Here is a 25,041-nt window from a genome sequence, read left to right as displayed (position 1 = left end):
GAAAAGTTAATAAATAAATTCACAATTGTTTTTTCTTCTTTTGAGGTCCTTGGGGCGAGGGATTGAACATGGGACCTCATATGTGGGAAGTCGGTGCTCAACCACTAAGCCACATCAACTTCCCTGAGTTGGTTTCATCATTTGTTTTATCATGAGGCACCAGTAATGGAAGCCAGGACCTCCCATGTGGGAGGCAGGTGCTCAACTGCTTGAGCCACATCAACTCCCAAAATTTTTTTAAAGTTAAAAAAATAAATACGGAATATACAATCCCAAATACAGGAGAATCTTTTAAACTGGAAAAAAAAAATTATGGGTAAGTTCAAATGTTAGTTTTAATTTGAATTGTAATGATGTTTTCTGGTTTGTAGTGGTTTTTTTAAATAGTTGCCTTCTTTTTATGGGGAAAAAAAGAACATTAAAGAAAAGAAATGGACAATAAAAAATAAAAAATAAAAAAAGAAAAGAAAAGAAATGGAGGGAATTGGACATGGCTCAATTGATAGAGCATCCGCCTACCATACGGGAGGTCCAGGGTTCAAACCCAGGGCCTCCTGGCCCGTGTGAACTGACCTGCGCAGTGATGCCATGCGCAAGGAGTGCTGTGCCACGCAGGGATGTCCCCTGCGTTGGGAACCCTACATGCAAGGCGTGCACCCCGCATTAAGCTGCCCCACGCAAAAAAAGCGCAGCCCACCCAGGAGGGGTGCCACATACACGGAGAGCTGGCACAGCAAGATGACACAAAAAAGAGACACAGATTCCCAGTGCCGCAGAGAATGCAAGCAGACACAGAACACACAGTGAATGGACACAGAGAGCAGACAACGGTGGGTGGGGAGAAGGGGAGAAAAATAAATAAGATAAATCTTTAAAAAATTTAAAAAAGAAATGGAAACTTTACGGCAGGGGCAGGGGTTCTTGAAGCTGGAGTTGGCATCCCAGAGCAGGGTCTCTTCTTTTTGGCAGTGTAGTTGCATGTGTGTGTGTGTCTATGTGATGTGTCTGTTTATCTCTGTGTGCATGCGCGTGTATCTACATGTCTTTGTTATATGTGTCTCTGTGTATGTGTGTACATGTTGCCTACCCAGCCCCTAACGTAAGACCTTCCCATCCATATCCACACAGACTTCAGTAGATATTGATTAGTCGGGAGGTCAGTAAGACCAGAGGGAGTCCCCACCAGCTACCTTTATTAATCATCATGACTACATGAATACTTAATTATGCTTACCCAACTGATGATAAATGCTATAAACCTTAGTAATATAAAGGTAATAGAATATTCATACATGTTTGGAATGAATGAGATGGGAACAGGTAGATATTTCTCATCTATTTAATAGAGGGTCAAGAGATACTGTCTCACTCTAAACAAATATTTACAACAATTATTTAAGGTAATTAATAATGTGTCCAAGTATATACCTGTGGTTGTATACATTTTATCATCTTTCCTAAATACTTAGACTGATGTCAACAAAATAGTACAAGAGTAATTTTGGGACCCAATTTTCTATCATTGAATAGTGCCTCTGGTTCCTTTTTCTATGACAGGTCTAGAAACCATGTAGGCATCCAGTTATCAGTGAGAATGTGGGAAACGGTACCCTACTATGACAACTAGCCTTCAGTTAGCCCCGTGATCTCCACTTCCTGGTCTTCTTATCCTGTTTAGTTCCCTCTCACATTGTGTCAGGGTTGGTCTGAGTGACCATTAGGATACAGGGAAGTGATGGTATGCCACTTCCAAGATTAGCTTATAAAGACTGCGGCTTCCATCTTGGTTTCTCTCCCTCATCTCTCACTCTGGGGACAGCCAGCTACCATGTTGTGAGCAGCCCTATGGCACAACCCCAGTGAACTGAGGCATGCCAACAACACAAGTGAGCATCAAAGCAGATTCTCCACCCCCAGTACAGCCTTGAACTTGCTGCAGCCCTGGCCAAAAGCCTGACTACAACCTCAAGACTGAGCCTGCACCAGCAAGCAAGTTTTCTGACGTTCAGGAACTGTGGGAGAAAAAGAAAAGTTTGGGAGTAATTTGTAACACTGTTATAGGTAATACACATGTTAAACCAAATTTCAGGCATATTGTGAAGGTGATGAATATCATAAGCCAAGGCCCAATGAAAATGCTGAAGTGGCTTGCTACCAAGCAACAGTTTGTGATGTCAGCAGGACTAGAACACTCACTTAGTGAGGTCTTGCCAACCATGTAGTGGAAAGTCCCAGATGAAAAGGATCTTGGCAGGTAAGCACACATACTTCAGCTGTCCTCTTGACTTTCCCAAATAAGGTGAATAACTAAGGAATCCTCAAACCAAAACTGTTCTTAGGTCAACTACTTATCTTTTAATGTAATTCCCAGTGGTTACTGCCAGTTAGAGCAGCAACAACTAGTCTCATCCCTTCTGATTTCTGGGCCTCAACCCCAGTACAATGGGCAAAAGAGATGTTGTGAAGATATTTTTTAAACATAAGTTTTATATAAGGTCACCAGGCTTGATTTTAGCAAATCTTTAATAATTTTATTAAAAATGAAAAACTATAATAATAATCAACTTTTTATAGTTACATTACAAAATATTTTAACTGAAAATATTAGGTTTTATCATAAATAACTCCCATAAATCCCTGACTATCCTCCCTTCTCTATTCACTGTTGTCAGTTTAGTATATGTTTTTCCAGCTTTTTCTACTCCTTGGAGAGATAAATATGTACCACAATAAAACAGTTTTAAGGAGCTTGTTTTTGTATAAAGGAATCACTTAACATTGTTCTCTAACTCGGATTCCCCCCTCCTCCCCTACCGCCCACTTAAAAATATGCCTTCGGGGAACTTTCCATTTTAAGATAGTATAATGGGATAATCCATAGTTAATTTAGACATTCCCCCAGCTGATGGGAATTGTTTCTTACATGTCAATATAATAATTCGAAAACTGTCATCTGTAATGTTATTACAGTATTTAGAAAATTGTCGCTACCGGCTGCGATTTTGAGCAAGTTATTTAACCTCTGTCCTTCAGTTCCTCAGCTGTAAAGGAGACTCTACTATTACCGAACTTAGAGGACTGTGTTGAGGAGTAAATAAATTGGCATGCTTATGGTAAACTAGTATTTTCTCTTTGGTTAGCGCTGACCCTTTAGGCGTGGCTCCTGGGATACTTGATTCTAGCTGCAGAGCACTGATCGTCAACTTTCATATCATTGTAACTCGGAGCCAGGTGGGAGAGTCTGCTCTGACATCCCTTGCTCTCCCATTTTGAAGTGAGATCATTTTCTGACGGTTGTGGCTTTCCTCTACAGCGGTTAACTACTGGACACGCGTTCTCTTAGACCGTTCTCGTGCCTTCACTCTGCCTAGAAACCCAGCACGGTCCCTCACCACCGCCCTGGGGGCCCGAGCCCTCGGCTGGGAAGTCGAAGGCAGGAGGCCCCAGAGCTGCCCCGAGCACCGCCTGCCGAGCGCTAGCCGCAGCCGGACCACTTGCCGGGCGGCCATAGCTCGGCAACCTTAGCAACGGCCATTGGATCCGGAAGTGGCTCCTCGCCAGCCGGAAGACCCGCCCCGGACGCCACTCGTCCGCCCTCGGGGGCGGGTCCTGGCCCGGGGTTCCGCCCCTCCCCTCTCCCGGGCGGAAACAAAGGGCTGGTCGGCCGCGCGCGGCGTGGTGGGCTCGTCCTCGGGCGGCGCGGGTTGGGGTGCCGGGTCTTCGCCCTCGGCCTCTCCCGCGGGCTGGCCTAGATAAAGCCCAAAGTCTCGGGTTTTTACCCTCAATATCGGTCTATTTCTCTCCCCAGAGGAAGTGGTTTATCATTTGAGGGGCCTGCGGAGTTTTATATTCATTCACACACACGTTGTGTTCCTACAGAAAATGCATTTTGCTATTTGGGCTTTTTTTTTTTTTCCCTTAATCATTTTTATTTCACTTAATTGATAAATACCAGAGAAATGTTGTGAAACGTCTGGCAATACAGTAAATTTTAAAGAATTTATTTCAACTTCACTCACGTATTATGTTTCTTGGAATGGGAATATGTAGATTATTCACCAGTAAATGCTAAATGCTTTAAATTTTATAATTACTCTGCAGGAACTTGAAAATCATTCCAATTTAATGAAAAAAAAATGTACCAAAAGTATCTTTTCTTTGGACCTTAGAATTAAAAATACATTCAAAATCTATTCAGTAGCCAAACCTTCAACCAAAAATTCAGGGCTGCGGTCTCGTAAGCTTAACAGGCACATTCTAAGTTTAATTATCTTACCATTAACACTGAAAAATTAAAATATGGTGACTCCTAAAGCAAGACAGACTAGCAACTGGTACAGCTTTCCCTTTGAGACACTAAAAGCTTTGCCCTTGATGGCTTTCGTTTTCTCAGTTCAAACAGACGATTGGGGGTTGTTGTTTTTGATGTCTTATGGAATACTGTTTTGCGAATTACTCTGCATTTTACTTTTCCCCCTCTGTCTTTGAGAACTCTCCAACTTGGGTTACTCTTGGGCAAGGTTAGGGAGCAGTTGGATATATTTTGGGATCCTCCAGCAAGAGTTGATTTGTATCATAGTTTCTTAACCTCCTGCCTCATCTATTTTCCTAACTGTGAAATGGAATTATTAATGCAATGGAACTCCCAGGATTCCAAGACTTTAAGTCATTCAGTGAGGTAACTTAAATAAACAACTTATAAGTCATATGGAAGAGGTGATTGTTAAATTGTATCCTTTCAGTATCTTGCTAGTATTAGTAAGTCTTGCTAAGGCTGATGTTCTCAACTTTGCCCAGTGTCCAGGAATCCTGGAAACAACCACTAAAATTTTGCATTACTAAAATCACTTTTGTATGCCATCTTATGGAATTTCCTCAAAGCATTTTCTTTGTTATACTCACCAGTGCTTTAATGGTGCGTTTCTTTCTGGAATCAAACATGTCTTCGAGAGGCTATTCTAGATGAAAAGTGAAAGCTAAAACCAAGTAATAGATATTTTGGGCAAAACAAAAATTTTATTATTAATATGGTTACACAAGGGATAGGTCAGCTCTTTGAGGAATTTTTTTTTTTCATTAAACTATTTTAATGGGTCTTGAATTTTTGTGACAGATTTTTGGTCAAGTTGTTTCCATTTAGAAAGTACTGATTTTAAAATCTAATTTACACTTAAAACTGCCATACAAAAACAAATTCCTTTCCTTTTACGAAGCATTTCTTAGTAACCAGTCCTTTATTATATTAAACTTAAATAACCAACTGACATTTCTGGGAAATTTTAAAACATTTCATTTAAGGGTCAAGTTCCTTTTGACCATTATACTCCATCTTCTTCCCCCTCTCAAGATTTAAACACCTTTTCCTTTTCACTTTCTATTGTCTGTCCAAAACTTTTTCTATTCATTTACACACATAAGCATGTACCCATAGAAACTATACAGTATTTTGGAGTCTATTTTTTGGATCTTACAGTATGTCATAGAGTTCTATAACTTTTTTTTTTCTTCTTCTTTGAACCATTCAAGAACTTTTTCATTACTGCATTTTAAATATCACCTATATCTAGAGCTTCTATGACAGAATTTGGGTCCAGGTGAAACATATTTTTCAGATCACCCAGCAAGACTGGATTAGTACTTAAGTGCAAGATATTTTTGGTCACTGTTACCATCATTGAATGCCAGTCTCCCCCACCCCGTCTGCTAGCCTGGTGGATCCTTCATCATGTTGTTTGTTTTTGTCTTTTAGTCATTTCCCCTTAGTCAATGGAATCTGTAAATCAGAAATCTAATTATATCTTCTCTCATGGTGTTACCCAACATAGCTATTGAGAGTAATTCATGCTGATTACATGAAGAGGTACCTGGCATACAACATCACATTAACAGTTTTTATTAGTATCTTCCTTTGTTGACCCTGATGTGTTTATTGCTCTATAAGCAGTTCTTTCTTAGAGCCTTTGTCCCTCCACAGACACTGGCAGCATTCAGATCAGGGAAACCACCCTAAATGCAGCGACACTTCTTTAATTCTCTTTATTACACCAAACTGATATCATGTTCAGAGAGTTGGAATTTGCTCCAACTCCTTGAGATAAGTTACACACTGAGCTTCCCTCTCTCATTCTCTTACTCCTTTCTTTCTGATCTTCCATACCCTGTCCCATCTGCCTAGAAAATTCCCGTCCCTTGTCCACATTTCCGGCCTTGCAGGGAACATTTCGACAAATGCCTTGATGCTGAGGAGCATCTGTTCTCACACTTATTAACTGTGAGACCATGAGCAATGTACTTGACCTCTGATCTGTCAAATGGAAATACTAATTGTACCTACTGCATCATCTTGTAAACAGTAAACGAGTTAACGTATATAAATCATTTCAAAGAGACATCTGGGACAGAGTAACCTGTCAGTGTCAGCTGTATTGATTTCTTTTCCTGATGATGACTTTTCCCCCTTTGCTTCTAGGAGCCTGATTCTACTGATCGAGAGCACTCAGGTCAAAATTTCTGACCCTGGTGCTAGCGTCTTTTCATTGGTCTTTCACCATTAGAATCTTCCTCAGCAGAAATATTTCTTCTGAAATTGTGTAACATTTTATCTTCATCAACTCATGGAGGTGAGTGTAACTCTTTGCTTTCTTTCTCCCCACTTCTCTGCCTGCCTGCTCCTTGAAATGGGCCGATTCTTTCCTTCTGCCCAGAACACTGCCCCGCTCCTGTCCTCATTGTCCCAGATGTTGACCTCATCCCTCAGGTCTCTAAAGAAATAGGCTGGGTTGCAGAGACATTACCAGCTCCACACTTGATTTTCCCTCTCGTCTCTGTACCTCCAAAGGTCTTCACCTGCCGCCCCAATGCCTAGCATTTAGTATCCTCTACTGTAAATGCTACTTTGCTTGAACACAATTCCTCTTCCTCCCTTCAATACCCCCCATATAAACACACTGAATGTCCCATTAGTAAAAGGACCTTTAAAAGTCTCTTTTGCAGAAATTGTAGCATTGATGTGGAGAAAATGGCCACAGTAGTTGCTGAGGGCAGGGAGAGGGAAGAAGAGATGTGATGTGGGGGCATTTTGGGGACTTGGAGTTGTCCTAAATGATATTGCAGGGTCAGATGCTGGACTTTATATATCCTGCCATACCCCACTGAATGTACTGGACGAGAGTGTGAACTACAGGGTAAACTATTATCCATGTGATGCAGCAGTGCTCCAAAATGTGTTTGCCAAGTGCCATGGGTGTGCCACAATGATGGGGGAGGTTGTTGGTGGGGGAGAAGTGGGATGGGGGGTATACGGGAACCTCATGTTTTTTTTTAAGGTAACATTTTTTGTGATGTATGTATCTTTTAAAAAATACAATTTATAAAAATGATGGGGGGGAGGGGACTAGGTTATATGGGAACCTCTTATGTTTTTTTAATGGAACATTCTGTGTGATCTATTGACTTTAATTAAAAAAATGTGTTGGGAAGCAGCTGTGGCTCAATCAGATGAGCTCCCGTTTACCATATGGGAGGCCCTGGGTTTGTGTCCTGGGGCCTCCTTGTGAAGGCAGGCTCACCTGCAGGTGCCACAGGCACCATGGAGGGCCGACTCAGCAAGGTGACACAACAAAAAAAAGAAGGGAGACAAGCAAGGACACAGAAGAGCCCACAGCAAATGGACACACAGAGCAGACAGCAAGCAAGCCGCAAGGCGGGGAGGAGAAATAAATAAATACAGACACAGAAGAACATACAGCGAATGGATACAGACAGCAAACAGCACACAAAAAGCTGCAAGGGGGTGGGATTAAAAAATGTGTCAAAAAAAAAAAGATATACAGTTGCTAAAAATACAATAACATTCTGTCTCTGAAAAAAAAGTCTGTTTTGCATCATTTTTCTCTGACTCATACACACTTGCCTATGTTCAATGGACACTCAATGGAAAACTGGTGAATGAATTTAAGAGTGAACTGTTTGTGGGGAAAGATGACCAGTATACACAGATATAGGTGTTTTATGTGTTCTCTAGCCACAATAAACATTTTACAAAATTCCAGAAGGAATCCTCTTGGGATACATTATATTATACTTGTAAGTGTAATGTAAAAGGTATTATAAGCAATTTGCTGTGTTCCAGAAAGAATCCCAATGGAATCCATTTCATTATACTTACAGTCTATTTTAGGGGCAAAAGATGCCTAGTTAGTAAGTCTGCCTCTTTTATGTTTGGTCATTTTCTTCATTTAAGTACTACAAATTATTTAAGTTGTTTATTATTTAGTTTGTTTCAGCTTGATGACAAACATGTGACTGTTTATAACATTTTCTAAGTAATAGAGATAAAATGACTTTACATACATATTTCATAACCCACCCTTTTGAAGTCTAACTGGATCTTCCATTGATTATATTGATGTTCTCTTCTACTGTATTTTATTTTTTCTTGTTTTGTACATTAGCCTGAACAATGGAAACTATATTTAATCATTATGGTAATAACAGGCATTCCAGTTTGTTCCTAAATTTATAGAAATTATTTTTAATATAAGACACTGTTCTTTCTTTGTATGTTCAGACAGCCAACCAGATTTTTGCTTTTCAAGGCTCAATAAATGTGTTTTCATTGTTTCTCCTCTCTAATTTGAAACCTCAGCTTCTTAAATACTTAGGTCATTAGGTACTATTTTCTTTGCTTTCATCTTCTGACCTCCTTCTCCCTTCTTTATGTTCATGAGAAGGTGATACATCCCAACTGTTTTATCTTTCCTAACCTTATCATCACTCTCAATTTCAACATCCAGATGGATGATAAAACAATACTAAGTCACCATGATATATTGTTGCCATCATTTTTCCAAGAGATGTGGGAATAATGAAGTATTTGAATACACAAGAGAATAGTAAGTGGAGCTCTTTGAGTGACTCTTTGAAGACTCTAATGGCCATGTTTCCTGTATTTTCCATGCATAATGCCATTTATATGATGTCCAAACAAAAAACATGACAGGGAAAAAAAAATCTTAAGAGCGATTTCAGCAAAAATGACAGAGTAGGGACGTTCAGGGGCCATCCCTCCCAGAAGCATCAGAAAACAAAAAACAAACCTGACAAAAACAGAATCAACATTATCAGAACTCTGGAAGATAGCCAAAAGTTTACATCAAATAAGCGAATACTCAACCAGGAAAAGACCTCTTAACAAGTGAGAGAACTTTGTGATGTTTTAACTTGGCCTTACTCCATCACCAACTTCAGCATGGCAGCAGTCTCAAAGATAGAGCCCACATTCTCGGTATGGGTAACTGGTCCAGGGGCAAGCAGAGTGGATCCTCTTCCCAAGGAATTAAGTTTGTCTGTGAGTTCCTTGAGGGATTGACACAAGGGCGGGCTTTTGTTTTGCCTAACTTGGAATTGTCTCAGGGCAGAGCAGTGGCTATGCATATATGGAAGACATTCCTTGAAAACACTGAAAACCATGAACAAGCTGCTGCTACCTAAAGCAAAAAAATAATGGTTGGGGTAAATAATGGATATTCTGAAAGTTGAGGAGTGAGAATCTTTGGGAATAAGGGCTTTGAAAACCATCCACATATACCAGGGAACCTAGACAACCACCTATATGTCAAGGACAGGACTCATGTGCAAAGAAACCTGGGAAGAACCTAAGCTTTCACTGATGGGAAGAACATAGGCTCTGTACAAGCAGGAACTGAAGGCCAAGAAAGTTTTGTAAATGGACTGGCTAAGCATTGAATAGTGCCCCAACACAGAGCCAATCTACAAGGACCTGGAGATTATGTTTTCTTTTATTTCTTGTCTTTGTTTCCTTTTTCTTTTTTTCTTCTCTTCTTCTTTTTTTTCCACATCATAATATTAAAAAGATCCAGTTTTCAACAAAAGTTTACCAAAAATGCAAAGTAGCAAGAAAATATGGCCTATTCACAGGTTTAAAGAAGAAATTAACAAAAACTATCCCTGAAGAAGCACAGACATTGGACTTACGAGACTAATATTTTAATAAACTATCTTAGATATGCTGAAAGAGCTAAAGGAAACCACAAAGAATTAAAGGAGATCAGGAAAATATTGTTTCAAGAAATGGAGAATATCAATAAAAAGAAATCATTAAATAGAACCAACAGAAATTCTGTAGCTAAAAGACACAACAGAAATGAACAGTTCACTAGAGGGTTCAACAGCATATAAGCAAGAAAAAGAAAGAAACAGCAAGCTTGAGAATGAAGTGAAATTGCCCACTTTGAGGAGCAAAAAGAAAAAAGAATGGGGAAGTGGATGTGGCTCAACTGATAGAGGGTTCGCCTGCCACATGGGAGGTCCAGGGTTCAAACCCAGGGCCTCCTGACTCATGTGGTGAGCTGGCCCATGCACAGTGCTGATGCATGCAAGGAGTGCCCTGCCAAGCAGGGGTGTCCCCCATGTACAGGAGCCCCATGCACAAGGAGTGTGCCCCACAAGGAGAGCCGCCCTGCGTGAAAAAAGCATGGCCTGTCCAGGAGTGGCGCCACACACATGGAGAGCTGAAGCAGCAAGATGATACAACAAAAAGAGACAGATTCCTGGTGCCACTGACAAGAATCCAAGCGGACACCAGAGAATATACACAGTGAATGTACATGAGAGTAGACACCGGGGGAGGGGAAAGAAATAATTTTTTTTAAAAAAGAAAAAAGAATGAAGGAAAATGAACAAAGCCTCAAGACTTGTGGGGGACACCAGAAGCATATCAGCATACCCATAATGAGAGTCACACAACGAAAGAGAAAAAGGGGCAGAAAGAATATTTGAAGAAATAATGGTTAAAGATTTCTGCAAATGATGAAAGCCATGCATCTGCACATCAAAGAAGCTCTACAAACTCTACAAATCATAATGTTAAGCAAAAAACAAAAGATTGCAGAAGGGTATATGTTTCATCCCACTTATATAATGTTTAAAATTTAAAAAAAAAACAACTATGCAGAGACATTAATCCAGAAACAAAAGGACAAATGCTGTATGATTCTGTTTATATGAAATACCTAGAATAATCAAATTTATGGAGCCACAAAGTATATTAGAGGTTATTAGGGGTTCAGGGAGAACTTATTGCTTAATATAGGTGTAGAGTTGTTTGAGTTGATGAAAATGTTATGGAAATGAATGGTGGTGAAGGTAGCATATTGCCAATGTAATAAATACCATAGACTTATATACCTAAAAATGGACAAAATGGAGACTTCTTGGAAGATGGAGGATTAGGGAGACACAGGACTCACTTCACTCCCAGAAAAATAGCTAGAAGACAGGCAGAAACAGCTTGAAAATTTTTTTTTAGGGTTTAGGAATGATAACATGAAGTGTAACAAAATATGTGTCATGGGAGTTCCAGAAGGAGAAGAGAAGGGGAAAGGGGCAGAATGAGTATTTGAGGAAATAATGGTTGAAAATTTCCCAACTCCCATGAAAGCAATGAGTTTACCTGTCCAAGAAACACAACATATCCCATTTAGAATAAATCTGAATAGACAAACTCCAAGACACATGCTACCCAGAATGTCAAATGCCAAAGATAAAGAGAAAATTCTGAGAGCAGCAAGGGAGAAGCAAACTATCATGTATAAGAGATTCCCAATAAGACTTAGTGCAGATTTCTCATCAGAAATAATGGAGGCAAGAAGACAGCGGTACAATACAATTAGGATACTGAAAGAAAAATACAGCCAGCCAAAATTCTTTATTTGGCAAAATTGTCCTTCATTTATGAAGGTGGGTTTAAAATATTCACAAATAAACAGAAACTGAAAGAGTTCATAAAAAAGAATCTGCCTTTGCAGAAAGTATTAAAAGGGAGCCTTATAGCCAAAAGAAAAAGTTGGGAGAGAGAATCTTGGAGGAGAGTGTAAAAGGGAAGACTATAGGAAAGAAAAAGAGTATAAAAAGATAGATGAAAATATGAAAACCAAAGAATAAAATAGTGGAAGTGAAAAATGCATTTATGGTGATATTATTGCATATGAATGGATTAAACTCCACAATCAAAAGATATAAACTGACAGAAAGGATAAAAAATATGAGCCATACATATGCTGCCTACAAGACTCACCTTAGATCCAGGAATTCAAATCATCTAAAAGTGAAAGGTTGGAAAAAGGTGTTCCATGCAAACAGTAACCAAAAAAGATCAGGGGTAGCTATACTAATATCAGACAAAACGGAGTTTAAGTGAAAAAATGTAATGAGATACAGATATATATTAATAAAACAGACAATCCACCAGGAAGAAGTAACAGTCATAAATATCTATGCACCTAACCAGGGTACCCCAAAATACATGATGCAAACTCTGGCAAAACTGAAGAGAGAAATAGACATTGACATTTCTACAATAATAGCTGGAGACTAACACAGCACTCATATCATTAGATAGAACAACTAGACAGAAGATAAAAAGGAAACAAAGAACTTGAATATGACAAATGAACTGGATGTGACAAATATATAAAGAATACTGCACAGCAAATCAGCAGGTTTTACATTCTTCTCAAGTGCTCATGGATCTTTCTCCAAGATAGACCACATGTTGGGCTTCAAGATAGCTCTCAATAAATTCAGGAGGGATGAAATTATAGAAAGTATAATCTCTGATCATAATGAAATGAAACTGGAAATCAATAATAGAGAGAAAGGAGGAAAATTCACAAATGTGTGGAGGCTAAACAACACACTCCTAAACAATCAGTGAGTCAAAGAAGGAATTACAAAAAAAATTTGTAAATATCTCTAGACAAATGAAAACAAGAACACAACTTATCAAAACTTATGGGATATAAAAAAGGCAATTCTGAGAGGGAAATTTATAGCCCTAAATGACTATATTAAAAAAGAAGAAAAAGCTAAAATCAGAGACCTCACCTGGAAAAACTAGAAAAAGAAGAGCAAATCAATCCCAAAGCAAGGAAAAGGAAAGAAATAACAAAGATTAGAGCAAAAATAAATGAAATTGAGCAGACACAAAAAAAAAAACTAGAGAAAAATCAACAAAACCAAAGGTGCATACTTTGAGAAAATCAATAAAATTGATTAGTCTTGGCTAGACTAACAAAGAGAAGAGAAGATGCAAATAAAATCAGGAATGGGGGGGGACATTACGACTGCACAGAAATAAAAAGCATCATAAGAGGATGTTATGAGAAGTGATATGCCAACAAATTAGACAATTTAAATGAAATGGACAAACTCCTAGAACAACCTATACCGACACTACAAGAAATACAAGAACTCAACAAACTTATCACTTTAAAGAGATTGGATCAGTCTTCAAAAGTCTCCCAACAGAGAAGCATATGTGGCTCAAGCAGTTAGGCTCCTGCCTACCACATGGTAGGTCCTGGGTTTGGTTCCCAGTACCTCCTAAAAAAGATGAGCAAGATAGCAACCTGATGCAATAGACTGATGCAAAAGATGATACAAGATGATGCAACAAAGAGACACATGAGGAAACACAATGAGAGACACAACAAGTGGGAGTGGAGATGGCTCAAGTCATTGGACACCTCGCCCCCACATGGGATGTCTCAGGTTCAGTTCCTTGTGCCTCTAAAAAAGAAGATAAGCACACAATGAACACAGAGCAGACAACAAATACAAAACAACGGAAGGGGGGAATAAATAAATAAAATCTTAAAAAAAATCTCCAGGGAAGCAGATGTGGCTCAACCGATAGAGCTTCTGCCTACCTTATGGGTTTGATCCCTGAGGCCTCCTGGTGAAAAAGAAGAGAAAGTGTGCCCGCGCAGCAAGCCAGTGCCCACATGTGTGCCTGCGTGGTGAGCCAGTGCCCTGAGAAAATAAGTCATACAGCAAGATGATGATGCATCAAAAGAGAGACAAGGGGAAATGCAGCAGAAACCAGGAATTGCGGTGGTGCAGCTGACAGGGAGCCTCTCTCCCCATCAGAGGTCTCCAGGGTAGAATCCCCGTGAATCCTAGAGAGAAAATGAGAAGAGAAGACAGCACAGACAGCAAACACAGCACAGCAGGAGGAGGGGAAGGGGGAAAATAAATTAATTAATTTAAAAGATAAATGAAGTAAATATATAAAAAACAAAAAACAAAACAAAACAAAAAAACTTCCAACAAAGAAAAGTCCAGGACCACTGGTTTTATAGGTGAATTCTACCAAGCATTTTGAGAAGAATTAGTACCAATCCTGTTTAAACTCTTCCAAAAAATTGAAAAGAAGGAAAAATTACCCAACACATTTTATGAAGCCAACATCACCCTAATACCAAAGCCAGATAAAGATGCTACAAGAAAAAATTACAGACCAGTTTCTCTAATGAACATAAATGCAAAAAATCTCAACAAAATACTTGAATATAAGATCCAACAGCATTTTAAAAGAATTTTACCATGATAAATGGGATTTATTCCTGGTGTGCAAGGGTGGTTCAACACAAGAAAATCAATTAACCTAATAATTACACCACATTAACAAATTGAAGGAAAAAAAGCATATGATCATCTCTATTGATGCAGAAAAGACATTCAACGAAATCCATTATCCATTCTTGATAAAAAATACTTTGAAAGTAGAAATAGAAGGAAAATTCCTCAATATGATAAAGGAAATATTTGAAAAACCCACAGCCAAGATTGTATTCAATGGGGAAAGGTTGATCAGATCAGGAACAAGCAAGGAATGCCCACTGTCACCACTGTTATTCAACACTGTGCTAGAAGTTCTAGCTAAAGCAATTAGACAAGAAAAAATAAAAATAAAAGGTCTCCAAATAGGAAAAGAGAGGAAGTAAAACTTAGTATTTACAGATGACATGATCCCATATTTAGAAATTTCTGTAATATCTACAACAATACTACTTGAGCTAATAAATGATTTCAGCAAAGTGGCAGGATACAAGATCAACAAACAAAAAAATCAAGGTGCCAGCAGGATCATGTTTTCTCTGAAGTCTGTACTATCCTGGTGGTGGCTTGTCAGTAATCCGTAATTCAATCTCTGCCTCCATCAGGTGGTCATCTGTGTCCTTCTCCCTCCTTCTCCTGTCCTTGTCCAAATTTCCTCTACTTATAAGGACTCCAGTTATACTGGATTAAGGTCCACCTTAATAAAAAATTCTACTTAAAATTGTGTTCTTATCCACAAGACCAGGAGCTAGGACTTGAACATGTCTTTGTAGAGGACATGATTCAATCCATACCACTGAATTGTACATTTGAAAGGGGTGGAAATGGGAAATTCTGAGTAGCATATAAGTTAAAATAGTTTTGTTTTTTTTTTAAAAAGATACCATTAAAGAAAGTGAAAAGATAAGCAAAAAATTGGGAGAAGATATTTGCACCATGTATAATATCCAAGGATTTGTGTGTAGAATACATATAATGTACTCCAGCAAATAAAAGGAAAATGCCAAACAATCTAACAGGAAAATGTGCAAAAGACTTGAAAAGCCATTTCACAGAAAAGCAAAACCCAGATGGTCAATAAACATATGAAAAGAGGCCCTACTTCATGGAAATGCAAATTAAATCAACAATGAGTTACCATTTCAGCCACCTGATTGGTAAAAATCTAGAAATTTGACCACACTGGGTACTGGTAAGAATGGAGAACAACAAATACACACATCCGTTTATTAGTGGGAGTGAGCACTGGTTCGTCCACTTGAGAAAACACTTCAGCATTACTGATGCATCTGAGCATCTGAGACCCAGTAATACAACTCCCAGTCACATATCCTAGAACATGTATGCAACAGAAAACATCTAAAAGTCTATCGGTAGTAAAATTAATAAATAAATTGTGGCAAATTCATTCAACAGAATATTATGTTGGCCAGAATTATTTTACATGCATCAACATGGATAAATCTTAAAACATAATGTTGAGGAATGACGCAAATCTCAGAAGAGCACAAAGAGTATACAGCCAATAAAGTTCAAAAAGGGCAAAGCTAACCTCCACTTTGTTTAGAGTTGTATTTAAGAAAGAAACTTATTAATAAAAGTAAGGAAATGGGGAAGCAGATGTGGCTAAAGCAGTTGGGTGCCACCTACCACATGGGAGGTCCCGGGTTTGGTTCCTGGTACCTTGAGCAAGACAGCAAGCTGACGCGATAGGCTGGCATGGCAAACTGACAAAAGATGACACAATGAGACAATGCAATGAAGAAACGCAATGAGAGACACAACAAGCAGGAGCTGAGGTGGTTCAAGCCATTGGGCGGGCATCTTCCTCCCACATGGGAGGTCCCAGGTTCGGTTCCTGGTACCTCCTAAAAAGGAAACGACCACACAACAAACCCACACAGAGAGTAGACAGTGAGTGTAAACAATGAGGGGCAAGGGGAAATAAATACATAAAATAATCTTAAAAAAAAAACAAGTAAGGGAATGGTTCACAGAAGTCAGTATAGAGATAACTTCTTGGGGGTTATGATCAAAAGAGGGACACTTGGGTATTTCTAAGGTCTTGACAATTATATTATCCTGAGTGGTAGATATATAGGTGTTTATTTAAACTGTACATGTTTTATAAACTCTTATGTAAGTATGATATATGTCAGAATAAAATCAACGGTGGAAAAGAATGAGTATGAGTGTGAAGTTAGGAAGTAGAGACTCTTAAGTGTGGCTGGGAAGCAGAGAAGAACAATGAGACAATAGTTATTTAAGTGGGGCACAGGGAGGTAGGGGTAGATTAGTCCTGAGTGTGTCTAAATATCAATGAAAAGGTGCCAATAGTGTTAGAGGACTTTACACCATAGGAGATTGAGGAAATAATTTTTAGAAGAGGTTTCTAGAAGGAAGGTAGGGATAAGATTCAGAGCACATGTGAAAAAAGGATACTTCTCCCGCTTTAACTTGCAGAAACAAACCAAGGACTCTCTCCCCAAAAACTATTATCCCCTTGAAGTTCAGGCATTTTAGAACCTAGCACAGTGCTAAGGGCAGAGAAAACTGCATCAGGCAGTTTCACAAAATGCCAACTGGATTCCTAAGAAGAGAACATAGTTAATATTTAACAAACATTCAGATCAACTATTAGCTAACTTCACAAATACTCAAATCACCAATTAGAAAAAGTCCATAGTAAATTTTGATTATCAGATAAATTCAAAACAGTAAAACTTTAAAAGTCCAAACTGTACTTTTTTATGACATACTAAATATTTTATATTGACATTAGGAATCTTTTACAGTTAATTTCCGAATATTAATTCTTACTTCACTTATAAAAAATAGGAAAAAAATCAACTACTTACTTGAGTTTCTAAAGTGGTCTTTTTTGTTAGTTTGTTAAATGTTTGTTTTTGAAAGATTTATTTTATTTATTTCTCTCCCCTTCCCTCCACCCCTGCCAGTTGTCTGCTCTCTGTGTCCATTCACTGTGTGTTCTTTTGTGTCCGCTTGTATTCTTGTCAGCAGCACTGGGAAACTGCAACTCTTTTTTGTTGCATCATCTTGCTGTGTCAGCTCCCTGGCACCACTCCTGGGCAGGCTATAGTTTTTTTTGCGTGGGGCTGCTCTCCTTATGGGGCACACTCCTTGTGTGTGGGGCTCCCCTATCCCCATCAGCACTGCACATGGGCCAGCTCCACACGGGTTAGGAGGCCCTGGGTTTGAACTCTGGACCTCCCATGTGGTAGGCAGACGCTCTATCAGGCGAGCCAAATCTGCTTCACCTAAAGTGGTCTTTAGCTGGGTTTTTTACAGTACAACTATTCAGAGTCATAAATCTGCATCTGATGCATTGTCTGTAATTTTGCATCCATCAGTTCGCTGTCCAGCCATATATTCTCCATCTGAATTGTTATGAGAACAACCCCATGTTCATATCCATATTTTCTGTATGCCTGAAATAATGCTATCACTTGGTGGAGTAGTTTCCTCTTGTAAATATTTTTTTATTATTTTGCCTTTGCACCTTTGGAACCACATGCTTTCTTGCAAATTTCTATCTTGTGGCATTGAATCATCCTGTGATACAGTATCTTCTGTGCCATGCAACAGTGTATCACGGGATGCAGAAGTCTTCCTCTCTTGATTGTCTGCACTTAGACTCAAGTCTTCTTTTTTTTTTTTATTTTTTTTTATTGACTTTGTAATAATATTACATTAAAAATATATATGTGAGGTCCCATTCAACCCCACCCCCTCCCTTCCCCCCCCCCAACAACACTCGTTCCCATCATCATGACACATCCATTGGATTTGGTAAGTACATCTTGACTCAAGTCTTCTTGAAAGATAAGTTGGTTCAAAGAAAGAGATTCAACATGCCACTCTCCAGAAGCCACACATTGAACATACTTAAAATAATTGATTCAAACTCTTTTAGTAATATTACAGTGTATGAGCATTCTCAGGGATCGTTTCTGACAAATTCTTTTTTTTCCTGTGACTGGGCTATACTTTCCCTTTCCTTGTTTGCGTTGCAGTTTTTTTTGTAGAGATCTGGGCATTCTGAATATTATGTTGCTCTGGAAATCGAGTTCTCCCACACTTCTGGAATTGCTAGGATTTTGTTGTTGTTGTTGAGAGCTAGAGTCATCAATTGGTGACTTTTCCAAAATATTTTTCTTCCCAAAGGGGAATGGAAAGTTTCAAGAGGAGGGGAAAAAATGTGCTTTAAGATTCCTCTGCAGCTTTTGCCTGAGGGTAATTAGAACTGAAGAGGGGCATGGGTGGTCCGCGGCTGGGTTCCTTTCCTGGTAGTGAAATAGGCACACTGAACTAGGTTAGGAAGGAAAGATTTATTTGCCAGCGGGAGACCGAAGATGTACAATCTCAACTCAACCTCCCCGAACTGCAGAAATTCTAATATTTTGTACCATCGGGGTGCTAATGGCTAGTTGGGGTGGAGCTGGACACGTGTTCTTCATTAATAAACATTAAGGGATTGAACATGGTGGATGGTTACCAAACTAGGGTGACTTACAAGACTGCAATCATTATCAGAGATCAAGATTCTGGGATAGGAAAGTACAGAGTAGAGGTCAGTCACAAGGTGGTCCATATGGAGACCAAACGAGAGTGGAGTGGTTATCCTCAAGGGAGAGGCTAGGTTTTGAGTAGCCATTCACAGGGATGAGACCTGTTTAGGATGGCTCTGGAGAGTGGCAGTCACTTAGAAATAAGATGTGGTAGTTTTACGATAATGTGCTTGTGAGGCAGGGATCAGTTGTGAAGGGACAGCAATTTCGAGGAACAAAATGAAGGAAGCCAGAAGCGATGTGGCGCAAGCTGTTGAGCACCTGCTTCCCACATGGGCGATCCCGGGTTTGGTTCCCAGTGTCTCCTAAAAACAAAGAAAACCAAACAATGAGCAAACAAATGAAAAAAACCAACTCAGGGGAGCCAATGTGACTCAGCAGCTGAGCGCCATCTTCCTACATACAAAGTCCCAGGTTCAATCCCTGGCTCAGGTACCTCAAAAAAAAGGGGGGGGGGGTGCTATGTTAGTATTTAGTGGGGTTGGTTTATGAGGAAAACCCAAAAATCTAGGTGCCAGACGATCCCTGCCACTGGGAGATTAGAACAAGAAGGCAAGGTTGGCACTGGTGTCAAGTTAAACATTCAGGTTGAGGTTTCCCTGGGCATTGAGGGTGTTTCCTAAAAAGTCTTTTTCAGGGTTGCACCCAAAGATTTAAAATAGTGGATAATGGTTCACTAGCATGCATGTTACTTTTTTTAAGAAATGGCCTTCTATGAATCATTTTATAAGAACTTCAACCAAGTCCTCTTTGGGGAGCAATTCTTACTCTCAGCAGGGCAACAGGTAAGGCTTTATCTCATTCAAGGTGAGCCACTAAACACATAACCCTGCACAAGAGTAACCTCCAGAATGACCTCTTGACTCTATTTGAAATCTCTTAGCCACTGAAGCTTTCTGTGTCCTATTTCTTTTTCTCCGCACATTGCCAGGGAAACTCATCCCTGGGATAGTCAAGTCCAAATTGCCAGAAAAATCTCTGGAAGTCTAGTCCCATGTTTGCAAGGCAAATTATTCCTAGAAGTCCTGTCCCACAGAGCGGGGAGGTGGAGAGAGTTGGGCTTAGAAAGGTAGGCCACAGTTGAGTAAAAAAGAGGTTCTCTAGAGGTCACTCTCAGACTTAGATTATAGTTAAAGCTTTATCTTTACAGAAATAACTTTCATGAGTGCAAACCTCAAGACCAAGGACTCAGCTCACTAGCATGTTTCTTTTTCAAGGGTTTACTTGCAGAGTTTTACCATTTCAATAAGTTGGGAGTTTGTTGTTTGAGAGTGGTAGGAATTTCCCCGATGAAGAAGTTTATTTCTACATTTTCCCTAGATTTCCAATGGAATAAAGATTATATTTCTAACACCTTGATAAAAATTCTGATCAGAATAAAATGTGGGGAGGTGGATGTGGCTCAGGTGATTGGGCTCCCATTTACCACATGGGCCCATATGGGAATCGAACCCAGGGCCTCCTGGTGAAGGCAAGCTGACCCGCACCGCGGAGAAGAGCTGACAGCCCATGCTGCCACAGGGAGCTGGCAGCAGACAGTGAGCACAATCAACAAGGGGGAGGGAATAAATGAATGAAGGAAAATAAATCTTAAAAAAAAAGATTAGTTTAAAAAAAATAAATGAAATGTGACTAAAATTCAAAACATTGTCAAAATAACATCCCATTTAAACTTTTCCACAGTTTACACAAGTATTATGTAAAGTGTTTTCAGTTTTGGAATATGTTTTTTTATTGTGAATTAAAATATGAATATATATTTATAACATTAATTTTCATAAAATATATATTTAGCACCTCACTTTTTACAAGGTGAAAGAACAAATTCTTTTAAAACAGTTAGAAATTAGATATATCCTTAAGGGTTTTATTAGAACATTAAAAGGTGCCTCAGGTTTGAACATTATATTTAAACATGCCTAACAGGCCTCCATCACAGTGACAAATTAATAAAATAGTTTGGAGAACTTCCAAAATAGCAGCAGCTTTGTTTTTTTGTTTGTTTGTTTGTTTTTAAACTATTAAACTTGTGGTAAGGTCAACATGCCTAGTTAGTACAGATCATAACAGAGTAAGGGGGTACCTGACAGGTTTTTCTACTACAAAGTTACTTTTTTAAATTCAGTATCAACTCCTAGATTTCCCAGAATCGGTCATTTACATTGTAATCTTGCAGTTTAGAAAATGCTTTTTAACATATTTCCTGTAACCATCCATAAACACATAGACTATTACTTCATCTCAAGAAAAATTTCACCTTTAAATAAGTTTATTGAATTACAGTCAGAAAGAAGCAAAATTTGCTTCTACTAACCCGTCTACAAATTTCCATATCTGTTCAAGTCTTGTCCTATATATATCCACCCTGATTTTATGAAAACCAGCCATCTTATCTTAGGACGAAACATACTCCTTTAAACAAACTTTCACAACCCTTCTACTTTTTTCCATAACCATTTAAGTCTCACATCCCTCATTCTAGTCTGTGAAAAACTAGTCATTTTAATTTAGGCAAAACAATTATTTTCAAATGAGACTTGTAAAAACTTCATTAACCAAAAACTTACAATTTTCATCATCTTAAAGATTTAACAGACTTAATGCTACCTTATTTTATTAGTATTCGTATAAATCAAGGGAGATTACACTAAAGTAGAATAAAATAAAAGTGAAAGTTTACATAAGAAATGTTTTCTTTTTCTTTTCCTTTTTAGGAGGTTGTGACAGTTTGATATTACTTATGAATTCCAAAAAGAGATAAAGATTATGTTTGTAAACTGGTCTCTTCCTCTGGGCTTGATACCCTTTGATTGTATTAGATCCAGCTGAGATACCTGTGATTCAACCACAGCATTAGGGCAACTCTGAGTCCCCGCCCCCCCCTCACCCCCTTGGGCCATATAAACAGACTCTCAATCAAGAACACAGAGACCTACTGGGTTTGGTATAAACTGCCAACTCCAGTTTCCCATGGTGATGGTTAGGACTAGGACAGCTAGGAAAGGTATGAGGAAAGGCACTGCCCTAGATATACATCACAAAGACAGTATAGACAACAACAAGGCAACCATACAGCAAGCAAAATTATTAGGCACATTCATTAATTACTTAGAAAATGAATTAAGTTTACCAAGACTTTTATTAACATGTTCAATATCCCTCTGCATATGATCTAGAATTGAAGAGATATCATATTCATCAGGTAAATAGTTACAGTACTTAATACTAATTTATGTACAAGTTCTTCTTTGAGCTACAGTTAAGATCTAAGCTCCAGGTTTGCAGTACTATACATATTTTCTCTCCATGGGAATAGGTCATAATACCAATTGGGTTTGTTTGTGTTCTTCTTACATTACTCTTGTAATTATTGCTCCATTTGGTATGTCCTTCACACATGCATGCTGCAGCACTGTTGGCCCTAGAGAGAGGTTCCAAGTGTTTCCCCAGCCTGGTGCATAGTGACATTTGGCACTATGAACAGAGCCAGTCTGGAGGCAATGTCCATTGCAAATGTGGCCATATCAAGTCATTGCCAACTGCTGCAGGAGCAGGGGTCCAAAACTGCAAAATACTTTCCATCCACTTCAGGAGCATGCCCAGATGTGGTAGATACTTATATTGCTTTATGGTCGTAGTGACTGGCCTAGCCAATAACTCAAATAGAGTGGCACCATGCAGGGTACTGAAGGCCTGGTTTGAAATGCACCAAGGGAGTTTTACAATACTGAAATCTCTTAATTTGTATACACTTTCTAAACATTTCCAATGCCATCATCTTAAAGATTTATATAGATTGTATAACATATCAAATGAACTTAACTATTTTAGTACCTTGCTTTTTACTTCTACAGCTTTACCATGATGATATTAACAGGTATTTTACTTTGGCAGTACAGGAGGAACTACTTTCTCCATTATTTTATGAAAACCGAAGATTCCCAACAGAATCAAGATTGTCTTTCCTTACCACCCACTTTAATATGCAAGCTGAGGTGCCCTCTGACAGGTTTCTCTGTTATGAAACTACTTTGATATCAATATCAATTTTGGTTTCTAATTAATAATGGCTTCCTGCAATTAGCCATTTAAATGCTTCAGTTTAGAAGATGCTTTTACAAATGCCTTATAATTAACCATAATTTACTTTGCCTTTAAATAAGCTTGTTAAATTATAATTAGCAATCAATGAAATTTATCTTTATCCATTTTTTTTGTAATTATTTTTAAAAATTTATTTCTACCCCTCCCCTTGTTGTTTGTGCTCACTGTCTGCTCTCTGTATCTGCTCATCTTCTTTTAGATAGCACTGGTAACCAAACCTGGAACCTCCCATGTGGAAAGGAGGTGCTCAGTCACTTGAGCCACATCTGCTCCCTGCTTGTTGTCTCTCTCATTGTAACTCCTCATTTACTTCATCTCATTGTGTCAGCTCCTTGCACCAGCCCATCATGTCAACTGCTATCTTGCTCATCTTCTTTAGGAGGCACCAGGAACCAAACCTGGGACCTCCCATGTGGCAGGCAGGCACCCAAAGGCTTGAGTCGCATCTACTCCCCACCTTTATCCATTTAAAAGTCTTGTCTTAGAGTCCTCATTCTGCTGTGAAAAACAGTCATTTTACTTTAAGACAGATCATTAAACACAAACTTAAAATTTTCATTATCTTAATTTAATACATATGTTAATTTATTTAATTAGTATTCTACAAACCTAGGAAGATAACACCCAAGGTAAATAAAATTGAAACCATTATAGTTTATGCAAGGAATGTTCTTTTTTCCTTCCTTCATAGGAGGCTAAAACCTATTTTATTTAATGAAATTCTAAAACTGTGAATAATCTTAAAAGCATACTGACTGCTAGGTTCTGGAATGTATTGTAATTGTTTAATTTGTTTTAATCATAATTTCGAAAAGATCTTTCCGTAACTTTCAAGGACTTCCTTTTCTTACTGAAATTTGGTAATAGGATTATTAACCACCCTTATTTTAAGCCTTTTAAAAGGTTTAAGTTGGGGAATTACAGGACAAACTATGATTCCTAATTCCCTATCCTAGAAGATAGAGTTGTAATCTTCCACACCTAGCCCCTCTATCATAGCTCTGGGAAGAGAAGACCCTAGGGGCTGGGTAGGTCAAAAAGCTTAGGAAAACCTTTTTCCCCTTCCCAATAGTTTCTATATTCAGATATCTATATGGCCTTTCCATCCTACTTAGCCTAATTTGGGCTCCAGGAATATACATTCACATATATGAGCACATATTTAATTTTTAACAATTTGAATAGAACTCCTCTAAGAATTTTCATCTGTTACTTTGATATTACCATCCCAATGTATGAAGAAGATCATACACTGCAAAAGATCTCTTTGAAGGCTATTTCTAAGTAACCTGCACTGTGACCATGCAGTTTTGTACAAGAATTTCATTCCTTTTAATTATTGGCTTATGACCAAATTGTTTCCAATAGTTTAAAATACAATTTACAACATTTTCCTTTACTTCAGAGCTTTGCTTATTTCCCATTTTGACTTTGACAGACCTTGGATGAGCAACACTAATTCAGTATATGCTCACTGAGGACACTGAGGTCTCAGGGAAACCTGGTTTTTCACATGACCTGCTGCTTATAGAAAACGCAACCCTTGAGGCGGGAGGCCCCCTACTGCCCAGTTAAGTGGACATCTAACCTGGAGGGTTGAGAATTCCATAAGGCAGCCATGTAGTCCACACCTGGATAACCATGAGAGAAAGCAGGGCTATTAACACCAGTGGAAAGATGGGAGACAGGCTTGTCTCAAATTTGCCTTCCCGTGAGCCACAGGGGGCAGAACTTGCCATGCTTCAAACAGCGGAGAAGAGAGGAGTCACCATCACAATGGTGAGAGTCTACCCAAGGTAAGGCCAGTCCTGCAATAACCAGAAGCAAAGGTAAGCTCAGTTTAGAAGTTACCATCACAATAGCAAGCAAAAAGGGTGAGGCTTGACTTGAAGTAACCATGAACAAAGGTAAATTAGTCTAAGATTGC

At 38.7% G+C, this 25,041-nt stretch overlaps 1 long non-coding RNA gene across 1 annotated transcript; it reads left to right on the top strand.

The window, feature by feature from the left end:
• The first annotated feature begins 6,402 nt into the window (after positions 1-6,402).
• LOC131275465 (uncharacterized) lies at positions 6,403-7,853 on the top strand. The gene is made up of 3 exons (XR_009182917.1): positions 6,403-6,620; positions 7,114-7,184; positions 7,575-7,853. It is a non-coding gene; the product is annotated as an uncharacterized lncRNA (long non-coding RNA).
• The last annotated feature ends 17,188 nt before the right edge of the window (positions 7,854-25,041 follow it).

This window comes from Dasypus novemcinctus, chromosome 23 (genome assembly GCF_030445035.2).
Source record: "Dasypus novemcinctus isolate mDasNov1 chromosome 23, mDasNov1.1.hap2, whole genome shotgun sequence".
Lineage (NCBI taxonomy): Eukaryota > Metazoa > Chordata > Mammalia > Cingulata > Dasypodidae > Dasypus > Dasypus novemcinctus.
Note: the sequence above shows the minus strand (reverse complement) of the source record. Positions and strands in the feature narration are given on the sequence as shown.